The sequence below is a fragment of the Tachypleus tridentatus genome, chromosome 10 (genome assembly GCF_004210375.1).
Source record: "Tachypleus tridentatus isolate NWPU-2018 chromosome 10, ASM421037v1, whole genome shotgun sequence".
Taxonomy (NCBI): Eukaryota; Metazoa; Arthropoda; class Merostomata; order Xiphosura; family Limulidae; genus Tachypleus; species Tachypleus tridentatus.
The window spans coordinates 50,355,574-50,373,513 of NC_134834.1; the positions used below are offsets into that span (position 1 = coordinate 50,355,574).

Genomic DNA, 17,940 nt, shown 5'->3' on the forward strand with positions numbered 1-17,940 from the left:
AGAATATAATATTATTAGCTTAACAAATAACAAAGCTATGGATGAAAGAAGAAAGTCATAATGTTAAATATGCAAGCAAATCAATCATGAAAATACTTATTTAAAAAAATTCAATCGTTAATAGGAATTAACGAACGTAAAATCGACAAAAATATTCAACTGAAAACAACAACTCAATATAGACAGAGTTGTAAAATTAAAAGGATAATCGTCAAAACAATCAATAAGAGGACTGACAAGCTACATTTATCTTTCCCCGTCGCGCTAAACATGCTCGCCTTTTCAGCCGTGGAGATGTTATAATGTGACGGTCAATCCCATTATTCGTTGGTAAAAGAGTAGCCCAAGAGTTGGCGGTGGGTGGTGATGACTAGCTGCCTTCCCTCTAGTCTTACACTGCTAAATTAGGGACGGCTAGCACAGATAGCCCTCGAGTAGCTTTGTGCGAAATTCAAAAACAAACAAAACAAGCATTTATCTTTATCATCTTCGCTGTTAACAATAATCTATCCAATCAAAATTATTGTAACACTTTCTGAAACTAATGTAAGAAAAACAATTATTGGTGGTGGTGGTAATATATTCCAAAAAGTTTTAAAGAAAAATACCAAATTAACTTAAACCAAAGTCATTCGAATAAATTTCTATAGTCAGTCGACGACGTTTCAAAAGACTTAAGTACCATCCGACAGGTGACTAACCTTAGATACATAAGTATTACCCACGTAAGCAAGTACCCTGAAATTAATAATTATTATATCTAAAATACATAATTCTAACATGACCAGTAATTGTCATAATATACACAAGCTGCACCTGAGTAGCGAGTATAACACGTCTGACAAGCAATTACTCTAAATACATAAGCTACCCCTAAATAGCAGGTATTCTAAATACGTGAGTTACACATAACTAATAAGTATTCTTACATGCATTAGTTGTGTCTAACTAGTAATTATCTGTAAATACTTAAGTTGCATCTAAGTAGTAAGTATTCTTAAATACGTAGGATTCGCCTGACTTGTAAGTATCCTAAAATACGTGTCATCTGATTAAGTATAAGTGCTCCAAAGTATTTAAACGTTCATTTGAATAGTTAACCATTCTAATATTCATAATTATCACTGATTAGCATGTTCCTAAAATATCTATCAATTGATTATATAAATATCTTAAAATACAAAACTACTATTCAAAATCAGGTTGTTTGAGAGTTTAGAATTTCGCACAAAGCTACACGAGGGTTATCTGCTCTGGCTGTTCCTAATTTAAAAGTGATACACTAAAGCTAGTTACCCACAACAAGCGCCAACTTTTGGGATACTCATTTATCAACGATTAGTTGGATTGACCGTCATATAATAACGCCTCCATAGCAGAAAGGGCGAACACGTTTGGTAGAACTGATATTCGAACACACGACCCTCTGATAGCGAGTCAAATGCCCTAACCACAGAAACCATAACACTGGTATAGATATTCTTGTAATAAATCAGGTCATACTTATGAATATTCGAGCTTAGTGATATGTATTTGATAATACTTGCTATTTCAGGTAATGCTTGTGTATTTTTTGATGTACATCATATAAGTATCATCGCAATTTGTATTGTCATCATGTACAAACAGATACGTAAATATTATCTTGCCAGATAAGTATTCTTGAATACACTTAATAACAATGACTAGGTAATTAACCTAAAATACATAGGTTACACCATAAACACGATATTTTACTTTTGTATTTGGAAATGATTTTTTTCTAAAGTCCATTATTAAATTAATGTACAAAACATATTAAATGAAAATATTGAAGAAATAAATTAATTAGAAAGATGTTTATGATAAACAATTTATAAAAATTTAATTTCTTACAGTGAATGAATTGTGAACTCACATACAGTTTTAATATATATCAATAATTATATAAAATAAACTGGATACGTTGTTACATATGTAACTTTTAATGTTATTGTTTTTGTATTGTTTGAACTGTATGAAAGGTAATGTTTAGTTTATTAAATATTATAATGCATGACTTTATATTCTGTTGCATATTTTAATATAATACTTAATATTATATATTTTGAAAATTTCGTTTTGTAGCATGCGCTAAGTATAAGAATACGTCATAATTTAGTATTCTTAATAAGTCTATATATTGCTGTGTACTGTATTAAATAATTCCATGTACTGTGTGTATTGTAAAGTTTCACATAGTAACATGAAAAGTTTCTGAGTGTTTCAACATACGAAATATATTAAGTAGTTTATAGGTAGTAAACATTGTAACAGGTAATATGAATTATCCTGAATATTTTTTATTTAACTGAAGTGTACTAAATATTATGAAACGTAATTTTAAAATACGTATCTTAAAAGCTCTTCTTGAATGTACTGAATATCATAATTTTTAGCTTTATTATACTTGATAATTTATAACCGTAGTTTATATTTAATATTATAAGTATAATTTATCGTGCTTAAACAGCCGTTAGATATTACATTTTTCAAAGAATGACAACAATTACATTCCATTAATAATTCTTGTGGCTTCTCTTTGACTGTTCTGTTTCTCAACATTGCACTGTTGTAAAATATTTAGGTATGTTAAAAATACTGAAAATAAGACTCATATATGGAAGGTTTAGTACGTTATATTATAAAAATTTTAAATATGCAAGTCGCGTGACAACCATATCCGTTATAGAATCGTAGTGGAACGTCACGTGTCAGAACTACGTTTGGACATTGTGTGGTGTTTTATAGGTAGTGAACGCTTTTGGAAAGGTGTATGAATATTTTTACACTCACATCATAAAAATTTGCACATAAAATAGATTTAAATATTTAAGACTAAAATATTTCTTGTATTTAATGACACTGGAAAACGAACGAATATGGATCAGCTTGGAAAGGAAGTGCCATCCAAAAAGAGACCCACAAAAGTCGTTCTCAAGTCGTTGTAAACAAAAAGTGCAGTATCTTATAATAGATGAGAATCCACGAACAAAACAGAAACAAAATCAGTCTTAATATATCTAACAACAGAATGCAATATGATAAAGAAATATCTTCGTCTGGAAAAACGACACAAGCTGCTTCTGCAACATATCCGGGCCCGGCATGGCCAAGCGCGTTAAGGCGTGCGACTCGTAATCTGAGGGTCGCGGGTTCGCATCCCCGTCGCGCCAAACATGCTCGCCCTTTCAGCCGTGGAGGAGTTATAATGTGACGGTCAATCCCACTATTCGTGGGTAAAAGAGTAGCCCAAGAGTTGCCGGTGGGTGGTGATGACTAGCTGCCTTTCCTCTAGTCTTACACTGCTAAATTAGGGACGGCTAGCACAAATAGCACTCGAGTAGCTTTGTGCGAAATTCAAAAACAAACAACAAAACAACATATCCGTACACCTATTGTATATGTTAAGCTGAAGAATAAAACAGGTATTCATGCTCTTTCATAGGAAAATATATCAGTCAATTTGCCTAGCGCAATGCCTATGGATGTCTGAACGATCAGACTATTGAAAGAGCACCTGGGAACCGTTTCCCTATTAAACTACTTGAGTTATGGAAAGCCAGTAGGGAGGAGGTTGTGCTTTGAACATGACAGTCGTACGACGGAGACTTTAGCAATGGCAAGTAGTCTGCAGGGCTATTGTCAGGATCACAGTAAAGCATAGCTGGGCGTAGCAACCTAGTCTCTAGCGATGTGGTAAGGCATCAAAGTTATTTTAATGCAATATTTTTTAATATTACAATACATCAATAAGTGACAACAATATATTTTATTTTCATTTCATATTTTGTTTACACTGATAAACTTCCATCTTATTACTAGTGAGCTTTTGTTTCTTCTCTTAAAAATCATACCTACTCATCAAATGTTTATCTGAATAATTATCGTTGTTATGCCCTCACAGTCATGTAAGAACGTAAAGCAATCCCACTAATTACTAATTGGAGTTTCTATAGACTTTACATAAAAGCATAACGATTTCATTATTTCTATCGTAGTTTTTTAATACACTGAGTGCTACAACAAGTCAACACACAAAATTGCTCAATAAACAATCCAATCGTTGGTTATGTATACATGTGTGTATGTGTATATATTCTACTGTGCCAATCAGTATTATCATCTTATATATATGCGTGTGTGTGAGTGTATTGTATTATATCAGTCATTATTAACATTTTATGTGTGTGTGTGTACATTGTACTTTGTCAATCAATATTATAAGATGTATATATTTATGATTATGTATATGTATGTACTACGTTAAACAATATTATCTTATATATGTATATATGCGTCGTTATCATCTTATCAAAAGAACATCAAGACTAAACACTAGTTCACACAGTTAGTTACCTCACTGTTTCACTATGATTATGTTCGCCAGTTCATGACTTTGAATTTTATATCTACAAGTTAAAGTACGTATTTCCGTTGTTGGGATAAAATTCGGATGAAAGATTTGTTTGTTTGTTTTTGAATTTCAAGCAAAGCTATACAAGGGCTATCTTCGTTAGTCGTCTCTAATTTCGCAGAGTAAGGATAGAGGAAAGGCAGCTAGTCTTTACTATACACTACTAATTCTGGGGCTTCTCTTTTACCAACGAATAATGAGAGTGACAGTAACATATAACGCCCCCACAGCTGAAAGGGCGAGCATGTTTGGTGGTACGTGATTTTGGGTCGAAAGAAACGTCGCTTATACAAGCATTGGCTAACTACTTGATGATTTATAATTTTGTGATTTGTATATCCCAATAAAGAAATACTTCATCTATAAACCATGCTATGAGATGACGAACATCATCGGTTTTTTCACATGTTTTATTAAACTACATAAGCACCAACCTGCTTGTGTGCCTATCTATGTCATCATTGTTCACATGGTCCCTAATAACACATGTACGCAAATTTAAACGGAAAATCATTAACATTGCGACTAATCCCACCAATTACAGCTGGGATTCCCTCTGTATTTTATATGTAATATTTACGATTTCTCCCTATTCAATTGATCATTTCTTTACACTGGGTGTTGTAAGAAGAAAATTCGCAATTACTCAGTGCAATTTTATATTTACACCCAATTAATGATGAACGATATAAAACCCAGTTGGTAACTTGAAAGTTAAAGGGTCATACTCATCCACTGTTATAAAATATAAGATTTGAGTTTTTAATATTACTTAATGTAATAATAACGTGTTATTTTATGTGGTAATTTTTAATAATGAACTTACTTCAAATTTATAAAATTTTAAAATCATTTTTTTTCATTTCATGACAGGTACAGACAAAAATATGAAAACTTACCTACAGAATAGACCATATCTATACGTTACTGTTTAAAAGTTTAGAGCAAATAAAACTAGAATAACATTTCCCAATATGCTCTTGACTTAATCGTGACGGAAGCAGAATGGCTAGCTTCAGAGCTGCATCCAAAAATACAATTCTAGAATTAATTTTCTCTTTTAAAGTCTGTTCGTAAATGTTACAGGATAGAAATAAACTTTGATAGATAATTGCCCTTGAACTTGTTACGTTAATATTTTATTAGTTTACATACTGTTTGTCAAAACTGAATAAGATAAACTTAATAAATTGAGAAGGTACAAATAGGAAGGTCCAAACATACATGGGGTTTATGTTATGAGCATGGTGGCTCCAGAGGCTTAAGTTTACATAACTGCGCATGTTCTAAATAGGACACCACTGTCTTTAAATATTCTAAAATTATTCCTCGTTTTTCTCCATCTTTATTAAAACCGCATAACAATTACAAATTGTATCTCTTAATTGTTTTTTACACATTAAAAATATTAATTTCTCTTTTATCATACATTTCAACGCATTACGTCCTCTTGATTTAAATAGTAAAGAAATGAATTATTCACTCCGTTTGAAATTATAATTTTTATTCAAAGTATAACGTTGTTGGAGTAATTTTATTAGTTGACATTTTGGGCTCCTGAACTACATTCTTTAATCAGACATCTTGAATAGCTGAAAACTTTCTTGAAATGAAGAAACATCTAATTATTATTTACCCTTTTATTTTATTTTTTGGCAGGATTATGGGCCGTCCGTAGATAAACCGGTTTGAATTTGCTATAATTCACCGCCGCTCACGTTTCTCTAATGTGATTTAGATTTAAGAATGGTTATTTGTATGATGTGCACGAACCGACTAAATGTTTTGATGTTAATCTGCCCCGCCCTCTTACGGTAGATGCAGGCAACAAAATGCCTGATTATCTCATACAAGGTTAAATTCAGTTTGTGTGCTAGCTCCTTCACAAGAATCAGAGTAAACACAGTAGTTATGGAAATACTCAAAAGTTTTTTTTTTTTCTGCATAGTAAGCAGGTCAAAATGATGGAAGGGTAATATAAGACATGATATAAAGATATAGATAAGAATTCAACCAGATTCAGACTAGAAGTTACCAAGTTCGTACACTTCTACAAATAATGCTTACCGTTTATGATAGTAACAGTCATATCTTGTTTAATAGCTACATTTATTGCATACCACTGATATCTATTGCTGTTTTTATATATCAAACTTAGCTCTAGCAAAGTCTTTTTCTTAAGAAGTTACAAAAAAGGTTGATCTAACTTAGTATGCTTATATTTGCACGTAAAGGTGGAGAAATATTCGAATTATAGGAAAGACGTATAATTTGGCTGTTATTGTTTCTTTTTGTTTCTGTAGTTAAGGGGAACAACAACCGGATTATAAGAATACTTATTGTCATTACTCCATAATAATAAATTCTGCAGTTAGAAGAAATTCAGACGCTAGTACAATGTTAAATATAATTAATGTCTTTTTGTTAATCATGTGAATACAGAGAGTTGAGTATGTTGTATTTAAAAAGAGGATTTTTAATATGCAAATCAGCAAATTACATCACAGTTACAGGCGATATAAAGTCATGATGGAATGAAATGTTGCAGAATTATATTTTGATGTTGTTTGGCGTTAAGTTAGCAATATGATGTCACCAAACATTTATGACTTAGGGGGAAGGAATGTGAATCATCTTGGGGTAACAGGACAATCTGGAAAGAGATCTCTAACAACTCCTACTTCCAGCCGTGATAAGCAGAGTGTGGTGTCTTCTAATAGGTGAGAATCTTCAAATACATAGGTCATTGGAAAAAAAACGCGCACATGTTCCAGGTAACAACAGTACGTACAATAATAAGGAAATCCGTCTGGAGACAAACGCAACAGAATAAGGGCTCACAAAGATAAGTATTCCAGTCATAACTACCATTCAAGCATACATATCAATCAAGTGAATGGAGTGCATGTGGGCTTCTATGGGATTGAACTGCTGAAACGAGCACTGGGATATCGTCGTCCTCATATACTTGATAGAGTATGGAAACCATACATGAAAGATTGGTGTATTTTGGACATGACAAACGTACATCAGGGACTTTTATAGTAGAAAGTACTCTGCTTCAAGATTCGCGTTTGTCAAACAGTGCAAGACTGAACATGACGGTACGGACTGTAACAATGTAGGGAGGTTCCAAAATCGTTTTAATGTAACTTATCCAACTTTTGTATTATAGTTTTTGTTGATTAATATTACCTAAACGTTGTATTCTTGCATATTTAATGCTTGCTGAGATATCAAATATGTAGGCCCTTCAGTACAGGCATTTACAAATAATTTTCTAATATTTCCATTGCAATAAATTTATGGTAACACTTATTAACGAAGCTACGATAACTAGGGTTCAAAATGATTGATATATCTCTAGCACTCCAGACGTTGTTACTGAACAAATGTATTGTTCGTTGGCCTTTGAACTTGTTTTGAATATGTATACTTATTGCATGCATAAAAAGTTCAAATTTTCTATGACGTGTTTGCTAGTAATCAGATACTACTGATATCAATATATTTTCATGGCTGTTTCTGTTTATTTGCAATATCTTTAAGCTAATTATATTAAAATAAGCTTAGCGATCAACCTACTTAACGTCTTGCAAGTGAAACGAAATATTTGGATCCATGCCATGAATAAATTGGCGGGATTTCAAGATAAACATATAATAACATAAAATTTCTACCATTTTGTTATGTTTACTATAAAAAGTCCTTTATCAATCGACAGACATTGCGAATGGGTTAGAATGTCAACTTTTAATTGTCACATGTTTCCGGACAAATAAGATCAGATGTACATAAGACTTTGCTTCTTTGGCGGAATTTCTTTGGTGCACAGTGAAATACAAAGTATTGTTTGTTTGTTTTTTAATTTCACGCAAAACTGCACGAGGGCTCTCTACGCTAGCCGTCCTTAATTTAGCAGCGTAAGACTAGAGAGAAGGCAGCTAGTCATCACCACCCACCGCCAACTCTTTGGCTACTCTTTTACCAACAAATAGTGGAACAGACCATAGTATTACAATTCTCCCACTGTCGAAAAGGTAAGCATGTTTAGTGCAACTGGGATTCGAACCCGCGACCCCTAAATTACGAGTCAAACGCCCCTAACCACCTGGCTATATGGGACCCTAAATTGGAGGAACTCTTAAACTTTATGGCTTTAGGTTTCCAAGACCTTCGGCATTCTAAGGTTCCTAACTTGCGTTGAAATTCATCTTTTTGAAAACAAATCTCAAACAAATATAAGGTAATATAGACGTATTTAACGCATTAAATGAAATTTCGCTGAAAATATTGCTTTCTCTGGTGCTAGGGAAGTTTTAAAGAGAATATGTCTATACATGATTGGGTTCTTTTTAATTCACACCGAAGATTTGCGAACTATAGTTATTACACACCTACCAAAATGGTAATCGGATTTATTTTTTTTGCAGGAGTGTAAAGCGAACCACAAATCCTCAGACTCACATTCGCTAGCCACCAAGCCACGCAAGCACTTTGCACACAACAAAGAGCTGTTTCTGTCGCATTGTTCTGCCAAAAATCTGGTAATTGTATCTATTGTCTTGTTGTCTTTATTGTATTCAATACCATGACTTCAGAAGTTGTTGTATGGTAAAGGTATTCATATAAATATGATTGTACTCAGATATTTTCTAATTCAGTCAGTATCTTATTTCAGTGTTTACATAATGACATATAGGTAGAAGTCAATATAAAAGAAGCATAAAAGGCCAAACTACAACCGTTATACAGTCATCAGTCAGTATCGTAACAAGAATAATCCCTCGCTCATACTAACTTCAACAGACAAACAACTGTGCTGTTTTCAGCTGTAAAACAACTCACCAACTTTGCTAAATACAAACGTTTAACAGCTTATCGTTCGTGCTAACATTAATAAACTAACAACAGCCTTACTTTTCCCAACTGTAAAACAACCTACCCACTCTGCTATGTTCAGCCGTTTAACAGCGTATTGTTCATGCTAACGTTAATAGCCTATACACCTTGCTGTCTTCAGCTGTAAAACAACTTACCCACTTTTCCGTTTAACAACTTACTGCCCTTTCTGATTCCAGTTTTATCAATTGTCATTCCATCTCCAGTTTCTTAATAACTCAGAAATTCAGCAGTAGCATCGTATCGCAACAGTACAAACCGGATTTATATGATAAATTATAGTCCATAATGGTACCACTTGTGACAACTACGCTAAGTTCAACCATTTTACTACCACGTGGACTTCCGTCTGTCAATTAACCTACCTTTTTAAACTAGATCTATAACAACCTATACTCCTTGCTATTTTCAGCCATCTTACAGCTTTACAGAACCGTCCTGATTTAAGCCATTTGCTAATTTCAGCCATTTTACATAACTGCTGACTTCAGTTGCAAAGTAACTTACAAACAATAGTTCTTCCACCCTCTCAGGATTTTAATACCATCACGTTCACGTTCCTTTACTGCACGTGTTACTTCACCTCAACCCCATTTACTCCCCGATAAAAATAGGAGGTACCTTTATTGTACGTAGTTCTTTTATTAGGTTATAAAAAAAAACATCCGTAAGATAACAAAGCCAGATTTTTTTTGTATTATGCTGAAAATAATGAAGAATATTATCAGAGATATTCTTGTATTTTTCTTCTACTGCTAAAATTATCAGGGAGGGTGTTTTTTTCGCTACAATTAGAAATATTTGATTTCTACCACTAATATTATTATACAGAGTAATTTTCTACTGCTGTTTTAAAATCATGACCCCACAGATGTCTAGTATAATTAGCCCCTCAGAGGGTAAGCGGTAAATTTACAAAAATTATATCTCTGAAATGCAAGATTCGATTCTCTATAGTAGAGGGAACATATGTAGCCTATTGTGTAGTTTTCTTTATAACCAACAAACATTAAATATTTCTTATTCTAAAATCTAGAAATTCTAATAAGGCGTATTAAGCTTCTGTCGCTAATACTATTTTTTAACAGCATTGAAACAACGTTTCTATCATTAATACTGTTATCCAACACATTTAAAACTCTTGGGCTTTATTACCAATATTGATTTTAGTGGCTTGATTTCTAGCACTAATATAATATTTTAACAGTTTAACCTTGCAGGCTTCTATAATAAGTGTTGTGTTTTAACAGCTTGACATTACAGTTTCCTGTAACTAATACTATGTTTTGAAAACATTAATACTGCAGTTTTTAATTATTGATACAACTCGTACAATTTGTTAAATTTTGACAAGGTTCGGCACACAAAAAAGATAAAATAAAGTAAAACGTTTTAAAGGAAATTTTAACTTATAATCGATGCTTAATTAAAGAGCATACTGTGTGAGTGCACAGATATCAGCTTTGTACTAATAATCATCCATCTGTTTAAATAGTAAATAAAACAACATTACGTTTCCATAGCAGCAGGCCATTCGTTAAATCAGTAAACTGAAATAAATCGTCGTTGTACAAACACTGACGGCGGAATAGGTTAGTTCTTCTAGGAAGGTTTTTATATTACAGGAACTTTTATTTATTTATCTTTCGCTTGGCCTCGCGAAACCCTGCAGTATCAGACTCCACTATCGATAGTAATTTTACGATATTTGTTTCTGTGATGACAAATAATACGAGCTCGTGAAGCAGTATGCGAGGAGACGACGAACTTTTCCGTGAAAACCTGTAGCTAAATAGGCCTCACAGTACTGGCCGTTTTGTTGTTTTAAATAGAACAATTGGAGTACGTTACTAAAACCAGAATTAAAAGTGAAGTACATCAAACCCCGAGGTTTCATGTAAAGCTTATTCGTAGACTGATCGAAGTCTGGTATTTTCTGTACTGAAGTGGATAACACACTACAAACTTCTATCACGAAAACTCAGTATGAAATCATGGCCACTTTCAACATTGATTTTTTCTTTGTTTTCACGGACAGTCCTAGATGTTTAAGCATTTTTTAAAGATCACATAATACATGTATTTTGTGCCCCGCTGGGACAGCGGAAAGTCTACGGATTTACAACGCTAAAATCAGTGGTTTGATTCCCCTCGGTGGACACAGCAGATAGCCTGATATGACTTTGCTATAAGAAAACATGATATATTGTATTTATTATTATAATATTTTTTTTTTTGCTTTTTGTTAAGCGAAAAGCTACACAATGGGCGATCTGTACTGCGTTCATCGCGAGTACTGAAATCCGATTTTTAACGTTATAAATTCATAAACTTATTATTTATCTTGGTGAAATTTATCGTGACATTAGTTTTATTTTATTTAGTGTTCATCTTGGTAAATATCTGTGTATAGGCACAATGTTTATTTTGTTTAGTGTTAGCCTTGGTAAACAGCTGTATATAAGTACAATGTTTATTTTGTTTAGTGTTAGCCTTGGTAAACAGCTGTATATAAGTACAATGTTTATTTTGTTTAGTGTTAGCCTTGGTAAATAGCTGTATATGTACTGTGTTTATTTTGTTTAGTGTTCACCTTGGTAAATAGCTGTATATGTACTGTGTTTATTTTGTTTAGTGTTCACCTTGGTAAATAGCTGTATATGTACTGTGTTTATTTTGTTTAGTATTCACCTTGGTGAAACCTTATTTACGCAGTACGTTTATTACGTTTATCACTTATCTTGATAAAACTTCATTCGGGTACTACGTATACGTTAGCTGCTTTTTATAATATTCTCGTAGTGCTCAACTGTATAAAAGATTGAGTCCCAAAATTATTTTCTTTTAGTATTTAGTGTTTGCCTTAATATGAGTTGGTATGTAATATACCTGAGGTTTATATTCTGTAGTTATTGCTTTACTAGACATATATATATTTTAATATTCGCTTTAGTAGAAGTTTTATAAGTGGTATATACTTTAGCTACAAGATTATTTAAATACCAAGTCTACTTTCTTTATTTTCCGTGTGGCTAAGATCTTTCTATAGATAGCAGCTTAGAAACAATATATTCTACTAAAGTGTTGTAATATGCACTGTACGAAAGTTATTAGAATAATAATCATATCTATACTAGGTTTGCTAGCTTTCAGGAGATCTTGAGTCAACTTAAAGCACAGGGTCTGCCCATTACTGAAATCCAATAGTTTTTGTTTTTTTTCTCAACGTGCAAAACGATAAAGAGAATCGTTCATCACAACCGTGATTTTCGTCAGAAAAACGACTGGCACGTGAGGTCCTAACCGTTCTGCTTGTTAGCCCATGCTTTGACCCACCTAGTCCTCTCTACAAAACAGCACGTGTTAAACTTGCGGGTTAGCCATTATTTATTACTATTTTTTGCTCTTCCATGTTATATATAAACACTTGGGTTTTAAGTTTCTCTATTGCAGCAAGGGTGTATACTGATTCTGCCGATAATCTGATAAGGAACGTTCTTCCTTTTTACTAACATCAGCACCGTAGGGGAAGACAATACCTTTCGAATTGTCAGACCTTGCACGAATAAATCTTTAGTTGATACGAACAGAAGAGTCAGTAAAATTCTGTTAGCACCATTATAAAACTTTCACTCTCGGTGGCGTAAGTTAAGTTTGTCAGTTCGAAATTCAATGTCAACGATATGATAAATGAAACCTATCGAAATTTACTTTCACTGGTATAACAAATTAATCTAATTGAAATTTACTATATATGGTACAAAAATATCACTGGACATAAGGTACTTTAATAGGTTGTACAAACAAAATACAAAACGTACATGTTGCCTAATAAAGTACATAAGGTATACTATTAAAGAGGACGACCTGGGTAGTTAATCACTGAACATAATATACTGTAACAATTAGCTTTTTGCTAGTACAAACCAACAGACAAAAGTTACAGATTATTTAAAATAAATTAAGTCATAATCGTTCGATGATAGATGCTAATTGTTTGTGTTAAAGCAGGCCTAACAGGGTCACAACCTAGACAAGTTTTAATAAAACTATTTAGGATTTCAGGCATGAACGTTCATGAACTTTAGTAATTATCAACATTTTAGTTACTTCGATAATTGTGATTATTGTATCTTTTTATTTATTAATCTATTTATACTATATTTGTTTTTTAAATATCTAATTTACTTACGCGTATTGATGAGATGTTGAGTGATTGGTTAATTGGAATTAAACTTCCCACCAGCTGTATCGAAGCCCGGTTTCGACCGGTGTGAATTCGTAGACATGCCGCTGTGACGCTGGGGGGCGTTGTTTGGTTCGAATGTTAATTGTTTAATATATATTGTTTATCTAATGATTCTAATTCTAAAAAAAAAAAAAAAGTGTAATGAAATGTATATTTTGGAATTTTATTTCTCAATGTATGTCTAACTTACAATTCCAAAAACTGATACTTAACTAACGTACGAATAATATTTATTTATTTGGATGACCAATCTACAATGTCTAACTTATGAGAAGTAAAGATGTTAAAGATAATTTATAATCAAATGTTTATGGTTCAGATGAATGGCGAACTTACTAAATATCTATAGATGAGAGAACCAAAACAACACGCATGTTACATATTTATTTTCATATAAACAGTTAATTCATGTAAATACAAAGCAATAATATACAAAATCTGTTATACTAAGTCATACATTAATTCTAAGTTGAAGAACAGTTTTACTCTTTTCTTTGTCTCAAATGACTTCAGTTTAAAAGAAAAATTCTAAACTGTTTACGCAATAAATATTTTAACTCCATGTCTATTGTCATTCACACACAACTTCTCTAAATGCCATCAGTACTCAAGCTAATATCATTAATTAATACTGAAATACTCTACGTATTTTACATACAAAACTGGTCGTGGATGTGGTACTCAACGGTACCGAGTACTGGAACCAATTTTTTAAGGAGGTACTAGCAAGGGTCTTATTTGAGCTGCTTTGTTGTTTCTATTTTTTATATCTATACGTAGATTTGTTTTTTCAAGAACAGGCCCACTTAACCTAGTTTTCTCTTTAAGAATTTCATCACTAAAATTTGTAATTTCTTAGTTAATTTGTTCAATTTTTCACACTGGTGATTGCGAAAGGCAAAATATTACTCAATATGATGCAATACGTAGATGCAGTCAGTTGTGAACTCGGCAGTTTAACATTTCAACAAATGTTTTTAATTCTTCGTGTTATCTGATGCCACATTCGTCAACTCTCTCTGTTTTTGTTTAATTTGTGACGTATTTGATTGTTTTACGTTTTGGTATGAACAGTCCTTACTTCACATCATAGCTGATAGAATATACAAAAGTAATAAGTTTTTATATCACTTAATTTCTCTTGGAATTAAAACAAAATCTTAATATATACTTCACGAATGTTTTATTTACATAAAATAATTCATGTTAACACAACGTTCACTGAAAAGAACACAGTTTTGCCACACTCTTGCTGGTAGCTTTTCGAATCCCTTTTACCGTGTATTTATCTACCTGTCTTACCTTTTTGACATGTGAAGTTGATTTACTTTGCAGGAACCATATTTAGATACATTATATGCTTAGGTCTGTCTGGTTAACATTGTTTCCTTTTCGGGAAACGAACTTAGGCATGGGAGATTTACACGTGCTTGTGGCACGTGAAGGTTTTTAAGTGGCCATTAAACGATATGATCGATAGTTGGGCATCCAATAAACAGTTTTGCACATACATTACCTTCAGAAACTGAGCCTGGAAAACTAACATACGAACATATTTACTTCTAACTGGAAACAGTTTTCTCACTTCCGGCTAGGTAAAAACGTTGGTTGTTTTATAACTACACGTGTTGATGTTTTAACTCAGTTAATCACGTCTTGAAAGAGAAAAGTACTTTGTAAAATAAATATTTGTATTTCAGTTTTATCGATCACTTGACTCTCAAAAAACATTTTCAATTGCAAGTAACTCATCAAGTGAACTACCAAAATACCCCAATAAAAATAGTGGCTAACTTCATTTCTCGAAAACGTAGGTTTTACCTTTTCCATGTGGAACTAAGTGCCCCATTAATCAAACACTTTAAAAGAAGCGAGAGCCCGCGCTTACTTTATTGAACATATATTACCTTTTCGAGTTAAGCTACGAAATGTTGGTACTCACGTGTTTCAGGGTTAGTAGGAATAATGGACTAGGAACTTAACAAATGAAATAAATTAACAAATAACCATTGTGCTCACAAATCGTTGCTTATTAATTTACTACTTAGTATAATTGCTTGGCTACACAAGTACTTTGCACATTATGCACTCAATCAGGCAGAGAGTGCCAATATAGAATACAAGTGATGTAGGATGTAGTTTGTGTAACTATGGTGGACAACATATTGCAATTATTGATAAGCCATGATCAATAAAAATATTTATCATCTGATTGTTTCTTCATCACTTTGTTTTCCTTTCTATTTATTAGTCTATCTATTAACTTTTCTGTATATGTCCGTCAGCTTATCAGTTTGTCATTATCTGTCTTCAAATTTGCCTTTCTCAGTTTACGTTTGTAAATGTATGATACACTCCGTCTTTCTGCCCAGAAATTCATTTCTTTATTCTTTCTCATCTGTTTGTTTGAGTTGTCATCTGTCCATCTGTTAGCATCTTTCTACTCCTCTGAGAATATGTTTATCTCTTCTTCTGTTAATTTTTCGATCCACCTCACTCATCTGTTTGTACAGCTGTGTCTTTTTATCTCTCTGTGTGACAGTTGGTTTATTATCTTATCTCTCCATCTTGTTGTCTATCTATTTATCTGACTTGTATTTTTATATGTGTACTAGTGGTCTGTTCATCTCTCTCTCCCTCTGTTTACCTGAATGTCCGATTCATCTATCTGCATTAACGTGTTTTTTTTCACCTGTCTCACAGGTTCCTATCTACAGTCATGTGAAAAAGTTAGAACACCCTATGAAAGCCTGTGTATTTTTGTAATATATTTGGATATATAGATATTTAATCTCAATTTTAACAATACTGAGAGATTATAGGAGTATAACTAAACAATTAATACTGAAGAAAAGACTTTTCAAGATCTTCTGTAAATGTAATTCTACAAAAATGCACATTCTAACTGAGGAAAAAGTTAGGACACCCTACCCCCTAATAGCTAGTGTTACCCCCTTTGGCTGAAATAACTGCAGTGAGACGCTTCTTGTAGCAATCTACCAGTCTCTGACATTGGTCTGAAGAAAGTTTGCCCCACTCCTCAATATAGAATTCTTTCAGCTGTGAGATGTTTGAGGGGTTTCTTGCATGTACAGCACGTTTCAAGTCACCCCACAGCATCTCAATGGGAATTAAGATCTGAGCTTTGACTCGGCCATTCCAGGACTCTCCATTTCTTAGTTTTCAGCCAGTCCTTGGTGAATTTACTGGTATGTTTTGGGTCATTGTCGTGTTGCAGGGTCCAGTTCCGCTTCAGCTTTAATTTTCGTACAGATGATCTCACATGATCCTCAAGCACCCTCTGATACACAGTAGAATTCATAATGGATTCTATGATTGTGAGCTTTCCAGGTCCTGCTACAGCAAAGCAGCCCCAAACCATGACACTTCCACCTCCATGCTTCAGAGTTGGTATGAAGTTCTTTTCCTGGAATGCTGTATTTGGTTTACGCCAAACATGTCCTCTGTTCTGGTGTCCAAATAGTTAAAATGTGGACTCATTTGTCCAAAGAACATTATTCCAGAAGTCCTGGTCTTTGTCTAGATTCTCTCTGGCAAACTTCAGTCTGGCCTTGATGTTTCTCTTAGAGAGCAAAGGTTTCCTCCTTGTACACCTCCCATGCATGTTAAACTTGTGCAGTCTCTTTCTGATTGTAAAGGCATGCACTTTCACATCAACAGTAGCCAGAGCCTGCGGTAGGTCCCGTGATGACATGTTAGGGTGTTTGGAGACCCATTTTAAATAGGTTTAAATAGGGCAAGCCTCATTCAAAATGCTGAGTAACGATCTTCTAATCATGTGCACCTGGTGTGATTCACCTGTGTATGAGTTGAACCATTTTAAGTGGGAATAAATGTGGGGGTGTCCTAACTTTTCCTCAGTTAGAATATGCATTTTTGTAGAATACATTTACAGAAGATCTTGAAAAGTCTTTTCTCAGTTTTAATTGTTTAGTTATCTTAATATAATCTCTCAGTATTGTTAGAATTGAGATTAAATATCTATATATCCAAAAATGTTACAAAATACACAGGCTTTCATAGGGTGTCCTAACTTTTTTCACATGACTATATATGCCAACTCATCTCTCTCATCTAAATGTTTGCCACATCCTCTCTGCAACAGTCCATTTTTCTCTTCATTTGTGTATTTATCCGTCACTTCCTACGTTTTTTTTAACTCTCCGTTTATTCCTCTAACTCTTTTATATTTCAAGTCAGTGGCAAATAATTATAATATATCCAACTGGTTCAAAATTTATCTCTCAATCTTTTCTCTTGTATTCTATGTGTTTTTGTTGTCTACACTTCTCTAAATCGACCTCCATTTCGAAATTTTTATCATTCTAAGTTT

At 33.2% G+C, this 17,940-nt stretch overlaps 1 protein-coding gene across 17 annotated transcripts in view; it reads left to right on the plus strand.

The window, feature by feature from the left end:
• LOC143229248 (POU domain, class 3, transcription factor 4-like) overlaps nt 1-17,940 on the plus strand; it is a 299,882-nt gene that overhangs the window by 106,070 nt on the left and 175,872 nt on the right. For 15 of the 17 annotated variants that reach the window (XR_013015764.1, XR_013015762.1, XR_013015763.1 and 12 more), the window contains one exon: nt 8,869-8,982. The exons of 1 other annotated variant lie outside the window; for it this stretch is intronic. The gene's annotated coding sequence lies outside the window, so the exon portion shown is untranslated. Of the gene's footprint in view, nt 1-8,206; nt 8,476-8,868; nt 8,983-17,940 lie in introns of those variants that run through there. One more of the 17 variants, XR_013015765.1, reaches the window with a different exon arrangement.